This window comes from Nansenia antarctica, assembly GCF_963989245.1.
Source record: "Nansenia antarctica genome assembly, chromosome: 5".
Lineage (NCBI taxonomy): Eukaryota > Metazoa > Chordata > Actinopteri > Argentiniformes > Microstomatidae > Nansenia > Nansenia antarctica.
The window spans coordinates 69,417,281-69,439,780 of record NC_137690.1 but is presented as its reverse complement, the minus strand read 5'-3'; the positions used below and the strand labels follow the sequence as shown (position 1 = coordinate 69,439,780).

Here is a 22,500-nt window from a genome sequence, read left to right as displayed (position 1 = left end):
CCCAGCAGCACTGTTGAAGTTCTGACTGGGTTTGACCCCCGGCTTCAGAAGCACACATTAACACGGTAAAGTTAATGACCCCGTCATTGACTGTGAGTTCAGAGGTCATCTGCAAGGGGCCGAGCGCAATGCCACTGTCTGGGTGCCATATGGCCTCAGGTTCCTACTCTGCAAACATGAGCTAGGTAGGTGTGCATCATTTGCACTGACAGGGCCGAAGAAAATGAAGCGTTTTCCTCCCTTGTTCTTCAGGTAGAGAATGGTGCACTCAGATGCTGATGGCACAAGATCGGTACCTCAGAAAGGGGGGCTGATAGTGAAGCTGATAAGAGTAAATAAACGGTGTACTTGGCTGGAGATTTTAATTATTGTGTCCACTATGCAGTGGCTTCACGGCAGATGGTCTGTCTTTGAGGTAGGTGTACCATTTATATCCATTATAAGCCCCAGAAACACTGAAACTACCCCTATACTCTCAGTGTCGGGACAACGCAATAACAATTCTGGCAGTGTTGTGCAATTCTATGACCCTATAAACAAAATTCACCAACAGACAATAACAACTAGCCTACTGGGAGTGGGTTTTCTTAGTTTTCCAGCGGCCAATGTTTTTGTAGGGCAGAGAGGATGGCCACATCCCTCTCTATAACAGTGTTCTACCGGCAGTACTCAAGTTGTAAAAGATTGTCAGGGGGGATGGTGGATTTGTATCATATGGGGACAATTTTAGCATCCCCACAGCGTCAGTGACTTCAGTGACTTGGTAAAAATGTCATTGCACGTGTGCGTGCCCCCTCGCCTACAGTATTTTACTCAATATGCGCAAAACTAAATGTCGAAATAGCAGTAATACCATATTCATTGATAAAATGACATAAGGGATGGAAAGGGGGGATGGCAGTTTTAGAAGGGGGATGATTTTGACTGTTTTTATTTCAGGGGTGCCATCCCCCCTCAACTTGAGTGCTGTCTACAGGCCTGATGCCGTAGCCAAAGCCAAGCATGAAACAGTGAAACAGAGCCAAAGAGGTTACGTTCTACCAACAGGGGGAAAACAACTCTGTCAGGACTCGATGGTGCGTCATTTAATTCCCCCGTTTTTTAAGGGCAGATCTAAGAGATTTCACTGTTCCTCATTTTTTCCTCAGACTAGAAAGAGAGGGGGAGAGAGAGGGGGGGGGGGGCACAACTAAAGAGCTTGTCCCCCTTCCCTTTCATGTACAGTAAAAGAGTAGCTGATCAAATGAAAGACTCAAGAGCCGGCCTAATGATCCGATGGGATGGAGGGGTGAGAGGATGGATGCATGGGTGGATGGATGGAGGAGTGAAGGCTATTCCTGATGGGTAGGTAGGCGGTGGGGGGGGGGGGGGGGGTGTAGTCATTGCACGTGTTGCAGGTTTCTTGTTCTGCCACCCATGTCCCTGGGCACAAGGCTGAGCCACACAAAGACCACATAGACGGTGTAGGTTTACACTATCTCTATTACAGCTGGGGGAGGGGGCGGGGGGGGGGCACTTCAAACACACCTACCATGACGACGACGACGGGGGGGAGGGAAACCTGAGATGGGCCCCAGTGATAGGAGGTGTCTCTGCCTTGGGGGCAGTTGAGGGGAGGAGGGGGAGGAGGGGGGTGGGGGGGACTATAGGCGCCATGGTGCCAAACCTGGTACCACTTTGTTATGCCACATCACAGGACGTGTGTGTGTGTGTGTGTGTGTGTGTGTGTGTGTGTGTGTGTGTGTGTGACTGTGTGTGACTGTGTGTGACTGTGTGTGACTGTGTGTGTGACCCTACACAGGTGTTGGTTTCCCTCAGAACGGTCTGTCTTTGGCCCTCCCGCCTCGAGGTCTTTGTTCCTGTAGCATTTTCTTGACCTTTGATGACAGCTGCTACTGCCATTTTGGAACAAAGACAGCCAGCCACCCCGCCTGCCTCCTCTATAGACCAAGATGGAGGGAGGGAGACTTTCCCTAGCGAACACACCCGTATCACAGAACCCCACACCTTAGCCATGACCTTCTAGAACCAACCAGGAAATCAATTCATCTCGAAATAATTGAATGTTAATGACCACATCAAGGCCGTAGTCAGTAGATTCCCTTCCAATAATAGCAAACATTTAGCTGCTTATCTAAATGTTTTTCCCCGTGTCATAGTCATACTTCGGAGTGTATTATGTGTGGACCGGGGCGTAGAGAGGTGATGTTTTCAGACTTTTCTTTTAGACTGGTGTTTCAGACAGGCTCTCTGTCTCTCTGCAGAGTGATTGGATCAGGCAGAAAGAGGGCACCCCTGCTGGGCTGAGGGGAATACATCTGGGTCTTCATTTAGCAGGTTCTCTCAAACGGTGCAGCACAGATCGGCAGAGAGAGAGATGAGCTGTGATACAGAGGCAAGGCGTTATCCCACAATGAAAGCCAATTCTCTCTCCCTCACTCATTCACCGCCCCCTTTCTCTCTCTCTCTCTCTTTCTCTCCCCCTCTGTATTGTGTTTGTTTAAGCAGCTTAGATAGTTATTAATCAATAGCATGAGGACAATGGCAGGTGGCTAGTTGGACTGTGTTCTCAAAGACCTCCCTCTGTTAGTTTAGTACAGATGGTCTCCGCTCGGCTTGGCTCCTGTGGGCCAATGGGTGTTGACATTGGTGTCATGTGACGGGAAGAGGTGCCGCTGATTGAGTTGGAGGTCTGTGGCAAGTGTGCGGCACATGGCTGCCCACCCAGGTCCCTTTTCTTCCTCATTGGACACTACTTCAAGGTAGCAGTTGCTACTGTCCTTGTACTACAGCATGTTCTATTTAACTCTTTGTTTTATCACTGATATCAAAATCACACGGTGTTGTGAAGACCTGGAGTGAGCATTATTAGTTTGCCTCCTGTCTTTCTTTGTAACTTGTTAACTCGCCAGCGATAAGAAATACAAAACAACTCGACCTGAATTAATGTGTGTTTGTGGCGATACATAATTGTTATAATTGCGTATTTCTCAGGTGAATGCGAACCAACCGCATTGTCTCGTCTCAAATTCCAAATGTGCCTTCCCTCAAACAATACCTTTCTCATCACTCCCTCCCTCGCAAAAACTAGAAAGACAGCGGTTTTAAGTGGGCCTAGCCCCCTATACCCCACCAACCCACCAACCCCCCCCTCCCCCCCACCTGGATAATCACCTTGAAACAGATCAGTCTAAGGTTCAAGGGGAGAGAATAGAGAATCCCATCCCAGTGGGAATTCACACTGGAATTCCAGCAGCAGTATCGGATATCTGGGAGGTGAAAGGGTAGAGAGAGAGAGAGAGGGAGAGAGATGATTTATGATGACATTTCACCGGTAACTATGTCGATAATTTATTGGTGCGTTTATTGATAGAAAGATTTTAAATTATGCTTTTTTCGCATGAATTATTCTTTAGTTAATTAATGACTGGCTGCATTCATCATCATCATCATCATCATCATCTGACTAAAAGCTGTTCAGTTGGAAACATGGAGTTGGAGTGGTCCAGCCTGGCCTGCGTTCTCTTTCTCCTTCTCTCCTCTTGGTGGAGAGAACCTGACCCTACGTGACCTCCCTGACGTCTCCATGACAACAGGCCCTCTCCCAGCAGCCAGCTGGGATAGACATCATTCCATCCTGTGTGCTCTCTCCCCACCCAGAGTTCAGCTGGTTCTCATGGAACACAGCAGTGTGTCTGTGTGTCTGTGTGTGTGTGTGTGTGTGTGTGTGTGTGTGTGTGTGTGTGTGTGTGTGAGTGTGAGTGTGAGTGTGTGTGTGAGAGAATTTATGAGAGTCGTTGGGATAAGTTAGACTGACGTAAGTTAGACTGACGTAACTGGAGAGACATCATGTACTTGCCTTCTCACTGTTCTCACAGAGAGCGTGGTGGTGGGACAGCAACAGATCCTCAACGTGGCCTGTCAACACAGCATCCAATTCAGCTGGCTAATGATGAGCCTGCAATTACAGTAGGCATACTCTTACCATTGTATCATGTACCATTGGGAGCTGTGTGTGTGTGCGTGTCTGCGCGCGCGCGTGTGTGTGCGCGTGCACGCGTACGTGTGTGTGCGTGTGTGCGTGCGTGTGTGTGTGTGTGTGTGTGTGCGTGCCTGCGAGAGAAAGAGGTATTATGGTAAAAGAGTGTGCGATGTTGTACAGTATATGTGAGGGACTGATGCAGTACAAAGGGCCAAGTCGTTTCCTCGCGCGGAGAGAGAGTCTCCTCAAGCGTCACATGATTCCGCTCTGCCACACAGTAGCCTACCTTCGCTTATGATCTACCACCTCGCTGAGAATAGAACAGAACAGGACAGGACAGACAGCCCTCCTTTGTCCAGGAAATGATTAACATGTTCAACTTGGAAAAGACACAACACAGCTAGGGAGAAGACGTGTAGAAAGCAGCGTCTCTCTCTCTGTGTCGCCGTGCCCTTCTCACGCCCAGCCAAGAGCCAAGGGTCTCTCAGTCTCCGCCTCACACTTCACTAGCGGGGGGCTGTTGGCTAACCTCTCCTCGACATGCTAGCTGCCAGCACAAGGACATGGACCAGTGGGGGTGAGGGGGGAGAGAGGAAACGGAGCCAGTCTGAGTAAAACTTGAGTCGGTTGCCATCAGTTGAACTGATGTCATCTTTGAAATGTGTGCTTGGAAACTTTGAGGTCATTTTCTTTTTTTTTCCCCCTCATGTCTTTTGCCAGGTTTCTGAAAGTGTGGCTGGCTGTGTACACTGTACAGTACTGCTGCTTTGCGTGTACTATGAGGCCCGTGTTATGGACATTGGCTACCTGATAGTACCATACAGACACACAGACCCCCCGCCCCTCCACACACACAGTGAGCGTATGTTCCGTGAGTGTGTGTGTGAGTGTGTGTGTGTGTGTGTGTGTGTTTCCGGTGTGTCAGTGTGTGTGTGTGTGTGTGTGGCTCACTCCTTTACAATCTCATTAACCTCTGAGTCCCAACTCTCTCTGAGTCACCTCACCTGCTGGGTTTGACTAATCTCCTGGCTCTGCTGATCTCTGCTGTGTTGTCTGGTGGTGATCCTGATTACTCACCCACGTGTCAGGCAGGAGAGCGTAAGGCCAGGCTCCAGATCAGCTGCTGTGCTGAGCTTGGCAGCCAGAGTGGTTCTGGGCCATCAGTGGGGCCACTGTACTGTGACAGGTCCAGGGTCAGCCAACAACAACTGATGGAACAGGTTCATGAGTCAAGAGTCCCCCACTTAAAGACCACTCACACACACAATGAGATGAGGCCCAATGCCCGGAAGTGTTCCCACTGTGTGAGAAGATCTCTGTGTATTTTACCCATAATACTCAGCAGCAGCAATCTAGCGGGGGGTCGGGGGCTGGGGGAGGTCTTCATCAGATCCCCCTGGTCATCGTGGGAAAATTCCAGACAATCTGTATCCCCCATAATTCCCAGCATGTGTGCTTTGCCAGAGACGCTCCGGGACTGGACCATGGAGAATCCCCACTGAGGAGTAGGGGATCAGCTCCCTCTTAATAAGATCCAGACCTCCAGTTGCCCCCTAGTCTCCACCGCCCCCCCCCCCCCCACACACACACACAATGGTTCGAATTAGGATGTGTGGGCAGGGAACACTGATCCTCGGTCTGAATTGTAAAAGCAGAGGAGGTATAATAGGAGCTCAGTGGGAAACACTGTGTTGTTTCCTCTTCTGGTTCTTGAAGGAGGTCTGGCCTTGTAGAAGGCAGGGGTTAGTGTTTGATCAATACCAATGTAGGACCTCCCACTATAAGGTGGGGGTGGGGGTGGGCTTGGAGTTCTCCCATTGATTGGCAGTTGGGCTTAAGGTCCACCCTCTACAACAAAGATCAGGGTCACACGTTATCTTGTTTTAAGGATAGATTAAGGAGGCTGTTTTGAGCGTTTGATCGATACCTCCCAGGCGCTGCTCCAGAGGACCTGATCCCTCTCCTCCGCTTCCCGAGGCAGGAAGTCAGGAAGGGAGCGTTAAGGTTTCGCTGCGCTGGACCCTAGCCGCTGTCAAGACTATCGATCGGTCGACCTCCCCGAACACGCCTGTCGTCATCAGAAATGGGCCACGCGTCGCAGAGATTAGAATCTCACCCTGAGAGGCCAGCAGCTCAGCGGCCTTGCGGTCAGAGTGTCCCCCTGAGGTCGGGAGGTCGGAGGTTGGGAGGTCAAGAGTTTGATCCCTGGCTGAGTCATACCAAAGATTATAAAAAATTGTACCCGATGCCTCCCTGCTTGGCACTCGGCATTAAGGGTTGGATCGGGGACCCTGCGACATACCAGCGTCATTGTCCAAGGGTTGTACATCAAGCCGCCTCACGCTACGGAAACAGGAGAGCCGTTAGGCTTTGAGAACCATTGAACCATCGGTTCTCGAGGCTTACTGAGAGGAAAAATAGAATGGGACGTCTACACTTCCTGTCTATCTGCTGTGTCACTAGAACGGAACGGCACCTTTTGACGGACCTCGGTCTACGGTAACGACGACGCCGCTCTGTTGTGGTTCTTCACTCTCTCCTGCTGCCTTTCATGTCGGGACAGGAAGTGTCCACTTAGGGTCAGGCGCTGCTGGTCAGACCAGGAAGTGCTTCTTGTCGTGGTTGCCGTGGTTGCGGGCCATAAGGCCGCTGGACTGACGTTAGGCTCCTATTGAAGTATAAACATCCATCGTGTAAATGCAATGTGATTTGTGATGGCGGCATGTGGATGTGTGACACACACACACACACACACACACATGCGTGTTCAGTAATGACATTGCCTCCTGTGGCGTGATTGGTGTGTTCATGTCCAGAGGTCTACTGTACTGAGTGTGTGTGAGTGTGAGTGTGAGTGTGTGAGTGTGTGTGTGTGTGTCCTGGTCCTGTAGTCTTTCCTTTCTGCTCCGTAACAATCCTGTCTTTATGTTCTTCTCTTCCTTCATCTCCTCCGCTGCTTCTGCCGGGCCTCTGCTCAGTGCCCTCTCTCTCAAACACTTCCTGCTTAGACAGGAAGTCGGCGGCCTGCGGGATTGTGGTTAATGCAGGAAGTGTGGGTGGACAAGGACACACCTGTATCCCATAGAGATTTGAATATACAGGAGGCAGTGTTTCCCCCGGATTTGGAGCGAGGTGGGGCCCAGTGCATGACCACACCAACGCTAACATTCTCTATTGTAATCAGTTAACGCCAAAACAGTTTAGGCTGGGTGGAATGGAAGGGGGAACACTGGCAGAAGGTCACCCTGTCCTTAAAAACAGGTCCAGTATAATAATAATAATAATAATAATAATAATACATTAGACTTATATAGCGCTTTTCTAGACACTCAAAAACGCTTTACAAACTGAAAAGATCGAGTAGTAATAATAAAAAGAAACAAAAAACAAATAAAAGAAAGTATAGGGGCCTAATTAAGGTAGTGCTGGGGACACATGGGAAGGGGAGGGGGAGAGGGTTAACTGGTGAAGGCGAGCTTGAAGAGGTGGGTTTTGAGGGCCTGTTTAAATGTTGGGAGGGTGTTGGCCTGTCTGATGTGGTTGGGGAGGGCGTTCCAGAGGGACGGGGCCTTTTCAGCCACAGCCCCATCACCCCAGGTCCGTAGCTTGGTCCTGGTGGTCTTGAGTGAAGAGTGTACTGTATTCGTTCAAACAAAGTGTTTTTTAAAAATCTGGGTAGGTCGGGTTCTAGGACACTGGCCTTTGCGTGCCTGGCTCACATTTGGTTTGTACACAACGATATGCACATGTTTTGGCTCTAGTAGAAAACATAACAAAACTACATTCTGGACCTTTAACTCTAGCAGTTCTTTGACCCAGTTGCTGTAAGATGCTGACAATCAAGGTTGTGTCTTGTTGTATCCCTCCTCCTCCCCTTCCTCTCTTCCTCCCACCTCGAACCTCCCTCCTGACCTGGAATTATGAAGTCACACTTTGTTTGTGTGTGTCTGTGCGTGTGTGTGGCCTGTGTGCGCGTCTCTGTGTGTCTGTGTGTCTGTGTGTCTGTGTATGAGTGTGTGTGTGTCTGTGTATGTGTGTGTTTGTCTGTGTGCGTGTTTGTCTGTGTGTGTGTGTGTGTGTGTGTGTATGTATGTGTGTCTGTCTGTCTGTGTCTGTCTGTGTCTGTCTGTGTGTGTCTGTGTGTGTCTGTGTGTGTCTGTGTCTGTGTGTCTGTGTGTGTGTGTGTGTGTGTGTGTGTGTCTGTGGACTGCCTTGCTGGGACTGTGCCTGCAGCTGTGCATACCTATGTGTCACATCCACACTCGGTCAATGCCAGTGTGTTGACTGACACACATTATATGTGTGCAAATTACACCGGCAGAGAACTTGATCTCGCCCTGTAGGCTAAGCTAAGCAATTGTATGTGACTGACACAGAGGCAAACACACACACACACGCATGCATGCGCCGTTTGTTTGTTTTTGTGTGTGTGTGTGTGTGTGTGCGCACTGCAAGCGCATGAAAAAACACACACACACACACACACACTCACACACACACACACACACCATGCCTTCAGGGTGAGAGCCACATGCTGTTGTGTGGACAGTCAGTCTGCACAGTTGTTCTCCAGGGTAACAGCTGAGGCCAGCTGGGGTGGCTCGCTTCGCTAGCACCAACAGGAGAGAGAGAGAGGCTTTACTGGTACTTTACTGGTCCTCTGCCTGCTCCACCCACACACACAAGTAAACACCAGCTCCGGGGTCAGGAATGGAATCCCACTTACACTTACATGTACGACTCAGCATCTTTCACGTCAGCGTCAGTGTATCCTGTGGCTCATCATCCTGAGTCATGTTTACCATATGAGTCGGCATTTTCGAAGAGCTGTACTTAGGCTACTAGATGTGATTCATATCTATGCGAGTCAGCATCGTGGACACGGGTCTTGCGGTAGTGATTTGTGAGTCATGATGTTCCGTACACGAGTCAGGGGTTTTGATTACCTTTGAGTTTTCAGTTGTGACTGTCAGACAGCCTGTGGGAGTTGTTCCCGGATTTAGAATCTCTCTCTCTCTGTCTGTCTGTTTGTCTGTCTCGATCTGTCTGTTTAAATATTTTTGTCTGTCTGTCTCGGTCTGTCGGTTTGAATGTTTTGTCTGTCGGTCAGTCGCCCTATGTGCATTTTGTCATTCATTAACTCTGTCTGTGTCTGTCTAACAGTCTGCAGCTGCACTCTCAGGCTTGCTCCAAAGCTAATCCCCCACTATTCTTGTGACAGTGAGATGTATCCAAGTACAGTGGTGCAGTCTGGGTACTTTTCTCTGCAGCGGTATGAGAACAAGCACGTATCGATCTCCAGCTCCTGTTTCTCTCTTGACTAATGGCCCTGACTGAACACCCTTCCAGACAGACCTTTTGTTTGTTTGTTGTGAACCAAAAAAAACAGACGATGAATCATGTGAAATAAAGATTTTACCGCTTTCCCCCCCCCCCTCTCCCTAGGTCCTGAGTGGTGTGGCGGGCTTCATTTGACCTTTGACCTGTGCGGGGAGAGGAGGAGAGACCCACACCAGAGGTAAGAGACACTTTCAACCCCTTTCCTTCCCTCAGCCACAGTTAAGCCGTCAGTAGCGACTACCGTTGGCTTTTTTGATCTGATCTGCCTCCAGGGAATCTCAGACAGTCATTTGTCATGTGCCTGCGATCTATCCATCATTTTTTCCCCTCTTTTCTATCCCGGAGAATAATCTCCGAAACAGACTAGAGAGAGAGTGGCTTTTCCTTCATGCGAGGGGTTTGTTTGTCTTTCCATAAGTAGTGGAACCACAGGGAGAAGACAGGGGGGGAGACACGGGGAAACGGGATGCCGAGGCTTAGAGCCTCCTTGAGCTCGTCTCGTAAATCAGGCCCAAATGAAAGAGGAGCGAAGGCGGGGATCTTGTCAGACGGCCTTGCCTTTTTGGAACGGGGATAATTCCAGGGCTAAAGTGAAACCATGTGAGGGGGTTGTACAGGAATGGTATGGGTGCCTGGGGGGGGCGGGGGGGATAGGGAACGCGTTCCGCTCTCCTGGACTGGTCGTCTGTTCCAGGAAGAAGAAGAAGAGAAAGGGGGTCGATGAGTTGAAGCGAAGAGCGGTGCAGCTTCTGACTGTCCTCCCCTCCCCTGCCTCATCATGTGGATCTGGGGGAAGTTTTTCCTCTCATGTCAGCACCTGTCTGTCACTATCTTAGTGGGGGAGGAAGGATGAAACCAGACAGATAGAGGAGATGGATGAGGTTAGCGTAGACCGGGAGTGTAGGAAAAAGTGAGGGTGAGAAAGGGTGGGATTGTTGTGGTGTGAGATCTCCACACATCAACCTGTAGTAGCTTATTGCCTCTAAAGTGAGGAGAATCTGGTTGTCATACAAGTAAAGGATTTGGCTCCTCTATATGTGTCAAAGCATACAAGCCATCCCTGCTCCGTCAATAAAGGTGTATGTGGTGTGCGTGTGCACACGTGCGTGCCTATGTGTGTGCTTCCACTGCAGTGAGTGTGTTTCTTGTTGTTTTCTAAAGCAGCACACAGGATTGTCGTGTTGTTTTGTCTACGTCGTGGACTAATTAATGTGAGTGTGTTTGGGTGTGCTGAAGTAGGACAATACTCCAACCAAACCAACCGACAATTTCTCTCAGGATGTGTCGTCTTTTCCAGTCAGAGGCACCGTGGCAGTTGAGTGTCAGAATTAGACCGTGAGTCTCAAACACCGGCTTGTTTTTGTCATGCTAGCTAGACAATCGCCACCTCACGAGCTAGCAGGATGCTGCTGTTGTTGTTGTTGTTTGTGCTCTTCTAAATCAATGTGGAAATGCTATTCCCTTGTGGGGGAGCGAGCATGACTCTTAACGAGGGAAGGGAGTCATCCCTTGGGAGCTGAAAATAAACGAGGGAATAGCAGCTTCGAGGGGTGCGTGTGTGTGTGTGTGTGTGTGTGTGTGTGTGTACAGTCAATGTTTGTGTTTGTGGGACGGGTGTCGAATGCCCTCGGGGACGGGCTGACATTCCGGTACTACGGAATGGGAAGTGTGTCATGGGCGGGAATGCCGGAGGTGGCGTGACAGGGATGAGTTTGGCGTTTGGCGGTGTCTCTCGGCTGATGGATGGATGGACGGACGGACAGGCGGAGAGACAGATGCGCAGGCGGATGGTAGTGACACACTCCCGACAGTTGCCTCGGTTAACGAGACAACGCTCCGTTCATTCCGGTCGCCATGTCGACGATCCCTTGGCGAGCTGTTAGGGGTCGGAGGTCAAGGGCTGGCACGTAGCACCGGCGGGGTGTAGGAGGATGACATTTGCAGTTGTCCTGGGGATGGGTGTTGTGGTGTTTCTGTCTCTCTGTCTCTCTGTCTGTCTGTCTGTCTGTCTGTCTGTCTGTCTGTCATTCAGGCGTTCTGCCATGGGACCGTGTGTGTGTGTGTGCTGTTATGTGCAGGTGTTAAACGGTCAGCCCTCCTCCTTGTGCTTGGTAACAACCACCAGACACCATTGGCACAGACACAACATGCCTCTTTAAGTAACACGTTTAACTCATTTAGTTAGTGAATAAAGTCCGACAGTGTGTCAACATTCTAGAGTGCCACGGCGGGTGACTCGGTTCACCAAAAAAATGCCTAAATGAAAAAATGTTTTAATTTTGTAGCCAAACCAAAAAAGTATTGTTGCTGGGTAAATACCACCATAACACACTTCTTGTGCAATCTATGTGGTGAATGTTGTGGAATAACTTTGGCAGTTAGTGAGTTGATCACACTAGCTAGCGTGCTGCTTCTGCTCCGTGTTAAACACAACAATATGGTCTTATTTGTGTCTAGTTGGTCTGCCCTGTCGCCTGCGGCAGTACCGTGTCTAAACACTGTCTGTCTGTGTTGCATCTGCCTGTGTGTGAGGAGAGCGTGCGCTGCTATCTGCTATCTGCAGCACTGCCCCACTGCTGCAGACCACCTGAGACCCTGGCTGTCTGTAACCTGACCGCACGGCTGGATGCGGACTATCGATTTCACATTTGGCCCAGTGGTAGATGGGGGGAAACTGACATATCCTGTGTGTGTGCGTGTGCGTGTGCGTGTGCGTGTGCGTGTGCGTGTGTGTGTGTCTGCGTCTGTGGTCATACCTGCTTTTTCAGATACCTAGCAACATCGGTTTGTTTGGTGGAGTCTATAATCCACCTCTCCAACGTTGTGAATAGTCCCTTTCTTTCCCTTCAATCGCTTCAGGGAAAAAGCCTGATATTAAAATGGTTGTTCTGGCGCTGGATGTGCTATCCGTAACCAAACCAGTCGACCACAGATATAAAGATTAACCCTCGGAGTGATGTCATATCAGATCACGTTATGCTCCGGTTTGGTCCAGCCATACACGACTATCTTCCTGATTTGCGTACTGGTATACTGGCTAGGTGACTGCTTCTATGGGGGTGGGGGTGGGAGTGGCGGTGGGGGGTTGGTGTTGCTGTTACTATGGAGAAACCTGCCACAGTCACAAGCGTTAGTTTGCCTTCCACCGTTCCACCGGTCAACACCCCCCCCCCCCCCCCCCCCTCCCTCCTCCATCTCCTCCCTCCACCCCCCTTCTCCCCCTCCCCCACCTGTTTAATTGGCTGAGTGTTTGTGAGAGTCATTGTGTGTCAGTGTGGTTCAGTGAGCCGGACAGTGTGTGATCCTCTCCGCTAGCTGGCTAGCTGGCTGGCGGCCGTGCCTGAGGGATGACACTGTTGTTGTGTTGTCTGTTCAACCCTCCCTCCCTCCCTCCCTCCCTCCGACGACTCACACACTCTCTCTCTCATATTCTAGCCATCCCCACCCATCTCTCTGTCATGAACACACACACACACACACACACACACACTTGTTTTATACAGAAGTGTGTATATGTTGAATATGTGGTCTAGCTCTCTGTGTGTATATGTTGAATAGTGTGTATTGAGTTCAGTTATCGAGGCTGTAAATCATTTGTAAGATCTCCCCGTTGATGAAGTTCTCACACACACACACACACACACACAGGTGTTTGCTGTCAATGTTGAATACACAAATAAAATGTATTATTATTATTATTAGATGGGAGCGTGAGAACACACACGTTCTGGACGCACACACACTGGCTGAACGCATGTTCGACACAAAGTAAAACTCACACAAACACACACTTGCAGCCACGCTGTCATAGACACAAACCGTCATATGCTGAGGGTGAAGTAGTGCTGAATGGGTAGAACATTGTGCCAATGGTCTGTAATTAAGATAGGAGAGTGTGTGTGTGTCTGTGTGTCTGTCTCTGTCTCTGTGTGTGCGTGCGCGCGTGTGTGTCAGCTCCGTCCGTCTGATCCTCCGCCGTGACAGTATCACCTAGCAGCGAGGGTCAGAGGTCACGGTGCAGACGGGGTTAACAGCGGCGCAGGAGAGCAAACGGCACCCACGTGGACTTTGGACGGCGGCCACTCCCCTCTCAAAGGATCCCTTTCATTCCCACCGAGAGAGGGCAGGTCGTGGTTCCAGACGGCATTGCAGAGTGTCTCACAATAGACCCTGTGAGCCCCATACACTCCCAGTCTGAAGATGACATCACACACACCCTTTTTTTTTAGCCGCGTCCTAATTTTCTATATGGGCAAAATGACCCCTCATCTCATCTCATCGGCTGAGTGTTTTGGAGGAGGTCGGAATGGAGGAGGTCGGACTCCCAGGGGAAGGTACAGGGGAAATGACAGAGAGAGGAGGGGGGGGGATGATGGAGGGAGGGGAGGAGGAGGAGGAGGAGAGGGGTGGAAGAGGAAATGGTGAAAACACACTAACACCGTTATCCGTTATCCGAAACCAGACTCAGAGGTCATGTAACACCAGCAGGAATGAACAGTATGGGGCTTTGTGCGTGTGTGTGTGTGTGTGAGTTGGGGGGGGGGGGGGGGTGGGGGGTCAGTAACACTGTCCTAGCTCACACTCCAGATATAGACTCTTTGTTCATTATAGTCTGTCATGTCGTGTACATTTCATTCCTTGGATTAGGCGGCAAAGTAGCAACGTTGCCTTACACACATTCGTCTTGTGGAGGCCATGAATGAGACACACACACACACACACGCTCACACACACACACACACACACACGCTCACACACACACACACACACACACATCAGTGTTTCCCATTAATTACATAGACTGTGGCGTCCCGCAGTTTCATAACGATTTACATACGGAAATTATTTTGACACTGTTTTCATAATAAGATATGTTCTAACGTTATGTTTCGTGCAAAGCGTCTCTAACAACTCACACCCCGCTGCTGTAAGCTCACACTCTCACACACTCTCACACACTTGAAAGTGTCGGAGCAGGTTCGCCCCCGTGATATTTTTTAATGCCCACCACAGTCTCACAAAGTCCTGCGCATACGTATACATACATACAATATATATGTTACGGTACATGTGGGAATACGGTACATGTGGGAATACGGTACATATTAGAAAACTAGGGTTAGGGTTAGGTGCTAGGGTCGACTTGGTACATGCTGGCATGTCTAACCCTAACCTTAACCCTAGCACCCTAGCACCTAACCCTAACCCTAGTTTTCCCACATGTACCGTATTCCCACATGTACCATAACATATACACACAAACATATACACACACTCTCTTTCCCGGCCCAGGTGGGGATCAATGGCACTTCCTCAATGGCAGTTAACGTGATGGAGGAGTCGTCATGACGATCCCAGGGTGTTTTATGGGATGTTTTTATGGTCCAGGATGGGCCATGATCGCATGCATAGTATGAGGAATGAATCATCCACCCTCCAGATGCGCGTCTCACACGACGATGAGATGACATAGGGAAGGAAGAGAGAGGGGGGGGGAGAGAGGGGGGGGAGAGAGAGAGAGAGGGAGGGAGGAAGAAGAAGGAGGGGGGGAGAGAGAGGGGAGAGAGAGGGGAGAGAGAGGGAGAGAGAGAGAGAGAGAGAGGGAGGGAGGAAGAGGAAGAAGAAGAAGAAGGAGGGGGGGAGAGAGAGAGAGGGAGGAAGAAGAAGAAGGAGGGGGGGGGGAGAGAGAGAGAGAGAGAGAGAGAGAGAGGGAGGGAGGAAGAAGAAGGAGGGGGGGAGAGGGAGGGAGGAAGAAGAAGGAGGGGGGGAGAGAGAGAGAGGGGAGGGAGGAGGGAGAGAGAGGGAGGAGGGAGAGAGAGGGAGGGAGAGAGAGGAAGGAAGGGAGAGGGAGGAGGGAAGGAGAGGGAGAGAGGGTGAGGTATCGTCCCACCCGGAGCGTGCGAGTGCTCATTCAGATTTTTTTTTCTTCTTTTTTTTACCAAGTCGTTGGTTAAATATTTGGTTGGTGGTGGAGACTGTTACCATTTCTTCTCAATGACTGGAGAGCTATTCTTAGCCCTGGGCTGTTTGAATGTTTTTATATTTGTCCACAATGTTTGCTCTTTGTCTCAAACTCCCCCCCCCCCCCCCCCCCCCACACACACACACACACACACACCCACACACACACAAGGAGACTACAGCTGTGACCCAGTCAACTCAAGCTCTATTTTCATCTACCCCCACACTGACTATGCCGCATAGGAGTTAATGACTTTCCGAAATTGTCCCCCCCCCACCGCCCGCCCCCCCCCCAATGTTTTACATGTGGTTTTTCCTTTTGCTGTGATGACTCGAAAATGATTATTTTGGGTGTATTTTTAGACTTGAGATGGCAGTGATGTGAGTCAGCGTAGGGTGAGTGTTTTGTGTTTTTAAGAGACGGAGGAAAAGTAGTTAGAAAACAGAGTGTTGGTCTGTTTCTTCTTTGGAGGAAGCGATCGAGGCGAGTGTGAAACTGGTCTGCTGCTGCCCTAGTTTACCAGTCACTCAGCTCTTCCTGGCATCACGCGCTCGCACGCACGCGCACACACACACTCACACACACACACACACACACACACAGAACTTACTGTGTTGGATGGGTGGGGTACGATGCCCGAAATAAACTCCATCCATCCACACCCATTTCAGAAGTTTGTTTAATGGAAACACCTATTCACCCATTGCTTCTGGCACCAGTGAAGGGCTAAGGGTGTCTGCCGTTGGGTTTAGCGCTTATGTCATCCTTACCACCACCCTACAACATCCTCTGTGTTTGAAAGGTTACAGGGTTAAACCTGAACTGTGTTCTGGGTAGAGGGTGGTGTTCTGGATAGAGGGTGGTGTTCTGGGTAGAGGGTGGTGTTCTGGTGGAAACAGTCTACTAGGATGGAAAAGCAACAACCACAATCTAAGTGTGTAAGTGGTGTGTGTGTCAGTGAGGGGGAGTGGTGTGTGTGTCAGTGAGGGGAGGCTGGTGGAGGCGGAAAAATGTGTGTTTGATACTGTTCCTCATTCCGTTCCATGCATTACAATGAGCCCGTCCTCCGATTTCTGCCTCCGCCAGCCTCCCCTGGTGTCAGTGTCACCCTATCCAGGGGATGACTGAACACCAGACCAAATAAACAACTGTGTTCTAGTAGGGAGTCAACCTAATCTGATCTATGATGTCATGTCCCCTCACCCTCTCCCCTCCGACCTCTCTACCTTTACCCTCTTCCCTCCATCCCCCTCTCTCTTTTTCAGTCTCTGCAGGTCAGTAGTTCAGAGGGGGGGGGGGGGGAGTCTTGACCACATGAGGTGTGTGTGTGTGTGTGTGTGTGTGTGTGTGTGTGTGTGTGTGTGTGCGTGAGAGAGTGTGTTTGAGAGTGCGTGTGAGAGAGTGTGTGAGAGTGTGTTTGAGAGTGTGTGTGTGTGTGTGTGTGTGTGTGTGTGAGAGTGTGCGTGAGTGTGTGCGTGTATGAGTGTGTGTGTCTCTCTCTCTGTCTCTCTCAAAGTGACCAGACCTTCATACGTTCACTAACCTTTCACCTCCATCGTGCGGTGGTGACATCACATCCCGTCCCGTCCCCTCTCTCAGAGAGAGAGAGAGAGAGAGAGAGAGAGAGAGAAGGCCTTCTCCGGCCTGGACTGTTGACTCCCCCTCAGACACTTTAGTCTCTCTGTGTTCCTCAGCCTCGGCCTCTCACACTGCTAAACACCGGAAGCCGTTCCTGCTTTCTTTAGATTTAGAGCAGTTTTACTTTCCCAGAACAGAGCGTCTCTTCAGAGGCCCAGAACTATGGTGGCCTAGTTTGACCAAGTGGGGCTGCCTGCCGCGTGACTCTGGGCCTATGAGGCTGGAAGGGGCTGTGTGGGGGGGGGGAGGGAGGGAGGGGGTGGTTAAACCCCTTCTACAGGCCCAGTGGGGTGACCTCCGTTGACCCCGTGGACAGCCCCTGACTGTGTACAGTGACCCGGCGGTCATGGAAGACAGATGAGGGCCGGTCACGCTCTGGCTCCTCTCAGACGGACTGACAAGACAGGCCTGGGGAGGGAGGGAGGGAGGGAGGGAGGGAGATGGAGGGGGATGGAGGGGGAGGGAGAGGGAGGGAAGCAAAGAAAAGGCCATGGGTGTTTGTTTTATGATAACAATTTTGGAGTCACGCACAAGCACAAGAACACACTCTCAGGCACGCAGCAGCAGGCACACATTGAAACCCCACCACCCTGTTCTGTTCTAGCCCCACCACCCTGTTCTGTTCTAGTCCCACCACCCTGTTCTGTTCTAGTCCCACCACCCTGTTCTGTTCTAGTCCCACCACCCTGTTCTGTTCTAGTCCCACCTCCCTGTTCTGTTCTAGTCCCACCACCCTGTTCTGTTCTGTTCTAGTCCCACCACCCTGTTCTGTTCTAGCCCCACCTCCCTGTTCTGTTCTAGTCCCACCACCCTGTTCTGTTCTAGCCCCACCTCCCTGTTCTGTTCTAGCCCCACCTCCCTCTTCTGTTCTAGCCCCACCACCCTCTTCTGTTCTAGTCCCACCACCCTGTTCTGTTCTAGTCCCACCACCCTGTTCTGTTCTGTTCTAGTCCCACCACCCTGTTCTGTTCTAGCCCCACCACCCTGTTCTGTTCTGTTCTAGTCCCACCACCCTGTTCTGTTCTAGTCCCACCACCCTGTTCTGTTCTAGTCCCACCTCCCTCTTCTGTTCTAGTCCCACCTCCCTGTTCTGTTCTGTTCTAGTCCCACCTCCCTGTTCTGTTCTAGTCCCACCTCCCTGTTCTGTTCTGTTCTAGTCCCACCTCCCTGTTCTGTTCTAGCCCCACCACCCTGTTCTGTTCTAGTCCCACCACCCTGTTCTGTTCTAGTCCCACCTCCCTGTTCTGTTCTAGCCCCACCACCCTGTTCTGTTCTAGCCCCACCACCCTGTTCTGTTCTAGTCCCACCACCCTGTTCTGTTCTAGCCCCACCACCCTGTTCTGTTCTAGTCCCACCACCCTGTTCTGTTCTAGTCCCACCACCCTGTTCTGTTCTAGTCCCACCACCCTGTTCTGTTCTGTTCTAGTCCCACCACCCTGTTCTGTTCTAGTCCCACCACCCTGTTCTGTTCTAGTCCCACCACCCTGTTCTGTTCTAGTCCCACCTCCCTGTTCTGTTCTAGTCCCACCTCCCTCTTCTGTTCTAGTCCCACCACCCTGTTCTGTTCTAGCCCCACCACCCTCTTCTGTTCTAGTCCCACCACCCTGTTCTGTTCTAGTCCCACCTCCCTGTTCTGTTCTAGTCCCACCACCCTGTTCTGTTCTAGTCCCACCTCCCTGCTCTGTTCTAGCCCCACCACCCTGTTCTGTTCTAGTCCCACCTCCCTGTTCTGTTCTAGTCCCACCTCCCTGTTCTGTTCTAGTCCCACCTCCCTGTTCTGTTCTAGTCCCACCACCCTGTTCTGTTCTAGCCCCACCACCCTGTTCTGTTCTAGTCCCACCTCCCTGTTCTGTTCTAGTCCCACCACCCTGTTCTGTTCTAGCCCCACCACCCTGTTCTGTTCTAGTCCCACCACCCTGTTCTGTTCTAGTCCCACCACCCTGTTCTGTTCTAGTCCCACCACCCTGTTCTGTTCTAGTCCCACCACCCTGTTCTGTTCTGTTCTAGTCCCACCACCCTGTTCTGTTCTAGCCCCACCACCCTGTTCTGTTCTAGCCCCACCACCCTGTTCTGTTCTAGCCCCACCACCCTCTTCTGTTCTAGCCCCACCACCCTGTTCTGTTCTAGCCCCACCACCCTGTTCTGTTCTAGTCCCACCACCCTGTTCTGTTCTAGTCCCACCACCCTGTTCTGTTCTAGTCCCACCACCCTGTTCTGTTCTAGTCCCACCACCCTGTTCTGTTCTAGTCCCACCTCCCTGTTCTGTTCTAGTCCCACCACCCTGTTCTGTTCTAGCCCCACCACCCTGTTCTGTTCTAGCCCCACCACCCTGTTCTGTTCTGTTCTAGTCCCACCACCCTGTTCTGTTCTAGTCCCACCACCCTGTTCTGTTCTAGTCCCACCTCCCTGTTCTGTTCTAGTCCCACCTCCCTGTTCTGTTCTAGTCCCACCTCCCTGTTCTGTTCTAGTCCCACCTCCCTGTTCTGTTCTAGTCCCACCTCCCTGTTCTGTTCTAGTCCCACCTCCCTGTTCTGTTCTAGTCCCACCACCCTGTTCTGTTCTAGCCCCACCACCCTGTTCTGTTCTAGTCCCACCACCCTGTTCTGTTCTAGTCCCACCAGAGCGCGGCAGAGCCACACTGGGTCACGGCCCATCAGCACAGTAGCCCCAGGTGGTAACTCACTTAAACCTGCGAGCGCATCTGTCACTAAGGGCCATGATTGTATTAAAATAGGAGCAACAACAATACCACCACCATCGTGTGTGTGTGTGTGTGTGTGTGTGTGTGTGTGTGTGTGTGTGTGTGTGCTGTTCAAACACAGCTGTTGTTGGGGGGGGGGGGGGGGGGGGGTGGTCTTCTGGACGATGTCTGATGTCTTGTGTTTTCATACGGTAGCTCTGGACTATTTGCAAACGTGAAAAAAAAGACATATTTGATTCTCTTCTGTTCCTTTTCCTGTCCCCATCTGACAGCGGTGATGTCATGCTTTTCGGAAGCCCCGCCCGGGTGCTGTAACCATGGCGAGACTGGGTGTTCTTGAGTGACAGCTCGTGGGCAATGTTAGGGAACAACCCATGGGGGGAAATTAGGAATTCTGCGTCGTCCTGGCCATTTCCTGTTCGGACTCCCACTCGTTCTCTCACAAGCACACAGACACACACACACACACACACACACACACACACACACACACACAGACACACACACTGTATATGAGAGAGCAAGGCAGGCGGGGGGTGGGGGGGGGCAGGGGGGTTTTCAGCAGTGACTGACCACCATGGCAGCTGTAGACACACAGAGCATGTAAAGACAGAGAGGGGAGAGCTGTTCTGATTTACAGTTACACTGTGCTACACAGACACACACACACACACACACAGGCACACACACACACACAGACAGCGGCTTTGTGTTAACTTTACACCCAAGCACATGTGCTTTATCTGGAATGTGTCCGCTTATGATCTGCAACAGATTCCCTCCAGCTGCTCTGTGTGTGTGTCTCTCTCTCTCTCTCTCTCTCTGTCCTGTCCTCTCCCTCTCTCTCTCTCTGTGCCCCCCCTCTCTCTCTCTGTCCTCTCCCTCTCTCTCTCTCTCTGTCCTGTCCTCTCCCTCTCTCTCTCTCTCTCTGTCCTCTCTCTCTCTCTCTCTCTCTCTGTCCTCTCTCTCTCTCTCCCTGTCCTCTCTCTGTCTCTCTGTCCTGTCCTCTCCCTCTCTCTCTCTGTGCCCCCCCCCCCTCTCTCTCTCTCTCTCTCTCTCTCTGTCCTCTCCCTCTCTCTCTCTCTCTGTCCTGTCCTCTCCCTCTCTCTCTCTCTCTGTCCTCTCTCTCTCTCTCTGTCCTCTCTCTGTCTCTCTCTCTCTGTCCTGTCCTCTCCCTCTCTCTCTCTGTGCCCCCCCCTCTCTCTCTCTCTCTCTGTCCTCTCTCTCTCTCTCTCTCCCTGTCCTCTCTGTCTCTCTCTGTGTCTCTTTGTCCTTGTGTGTCTCTGTACCAGTGCACACACACCAGGCCCACACCAATTCTGGTGCCAAACTAGGCCCAAGTCACAGGCTGGTTAACCACAGGAAGCTAGCAGTAACGCAGCCCCCCGGCCCCCCCCCTCCCTCCGTCTCTCTGATCTGACCCTCCGCTCCAAAGTCAAAAGGAACCACAAGTTGGTTGTCAGAACTGATTGGTCTGTTTGAATGGCCTCATCCTCTCCCCCTGTGGCCTTGCGATTCTCTCCACATCTCTCTCTCTCTCTCTCGTGCTCTCTCTCTCTCTCTCTCTCTCTCTCTCTCTCTCTCTCTTGTGCTCTTTCTCTGTCTCTCTCTCTCTCTATCTCTCTCTCTCTCTCTCTCTCTCGTGCTCTCTCTCTGTCTCTCTCTCTCTCCCTGTCACTCGCTCTCTCTCTCTTCACTGTCAGAAGACAGAAGGAGGATTTTGGAGAGAGAGAGGCAGCGATACAGCAAAGTAGCTAATCTCAAGAGCTTTCTCTCTGTCTCTCTCTCTCTCTCTCTCTCTCTCTCCCTCTCTCTCTCTCTCCCTGCAGATGAGAGGAGGGGGGAGTTTTCAAAGGGGACTGTTCCCTCCACTGCTCTATGCATTGTTCTTCCAGACAGTGTAGCTCACTCTCAATGACAACCGTCACACAGTACACCAGGCCCGGCGCTAGAACCAACACCTTGGATGGGCCATTGATTTTGAATGGGGGGGGCGGGGGGGGGGGGCAGGACTGCAATTCATGAGATGAAGGTTTTATGTTGCTTAAGTGCTAAATAGATAGACATAGTATATGGACCTACAGGAAATACCGGTAGATAGACATAGTATATGGACCTACAGTAAATACAAGTATGAGATTAAACATTTAAACGTGCCCGGAATATCCACAATTCAGAAGATTCTTTTCTTTTTTGATTGGGTGGGCAAGATGCACGTTTGGGTGCCCATAGCCCCCACCGGCCTTGCAATACACTCTCATACATTCACCTTCACGATGCAACAACAACACATTCTAGTACCAGCAGCTGTTACAACTACTACTACGACTATCACCCACACACACACACATACACACACACACACACACACACACACACGTGTGTGCACGATCAAAAGCAGGGGTCATTTTCGGGGTTAATCCTCCTTCTGTAGCTCTGGAGTGGGGGGTCCTGCTGCCTGGTACAGTCTCCACAAGGGACTCACAACCGCCTGCCCCCCCCACCTCTTGAACATCAATAGGATTACCCTTAGCCTGAGCATCTAACTTCCAGCTGTTCCATCTGACTGGGCCGAACTGAGGGCTAATGGGCCGTACCAAGATAGAGAATATGGGGGGGGGGACATAGAAGAGGGATACTGTGTCAGTCTCAGTTCTACCTTGTAAAACTGTGGTCTTTCTAATGTAACTGCTAGGATGTGTGTGTGTGTGTGTGTGTGTGTGTGTGTGTGTGTGTCTCTGTGTGTGTGTGTGTGTGTGTGTGTGTGTCTGTTTGTGTGTGTGTGTGTGTGTGTGTGTGTGTCTCTGTGTGTGTGTGTGTGTGTTACTAACCCAGATATCATATGAGGACAAAGGATAGGACTGCTTTACACACTGA

The 22,500-nt window shown here is 51.0% G+C and overlaps 1 protein-coding gene across 1 annotated transcript in view; it reads left to right on the top strand.

The window, feature by feature from the left end:
• Positions 1 to 9,427: 9,427 nt before the first annotated feature.
• Positions 9,428 to 22,500, top strand: part of raph1b (Ras association (RalGDS/AF-6) and pleckstrin homology domains 1b) — a gene marked incomplete at its 3' end in the record, with an annotated part of 34,683 nt that continues 21,610 nt past the window's right edge. The window contains 1 exon segment of the mRNA XM_080531892.1: positions 9,428 to 9,500.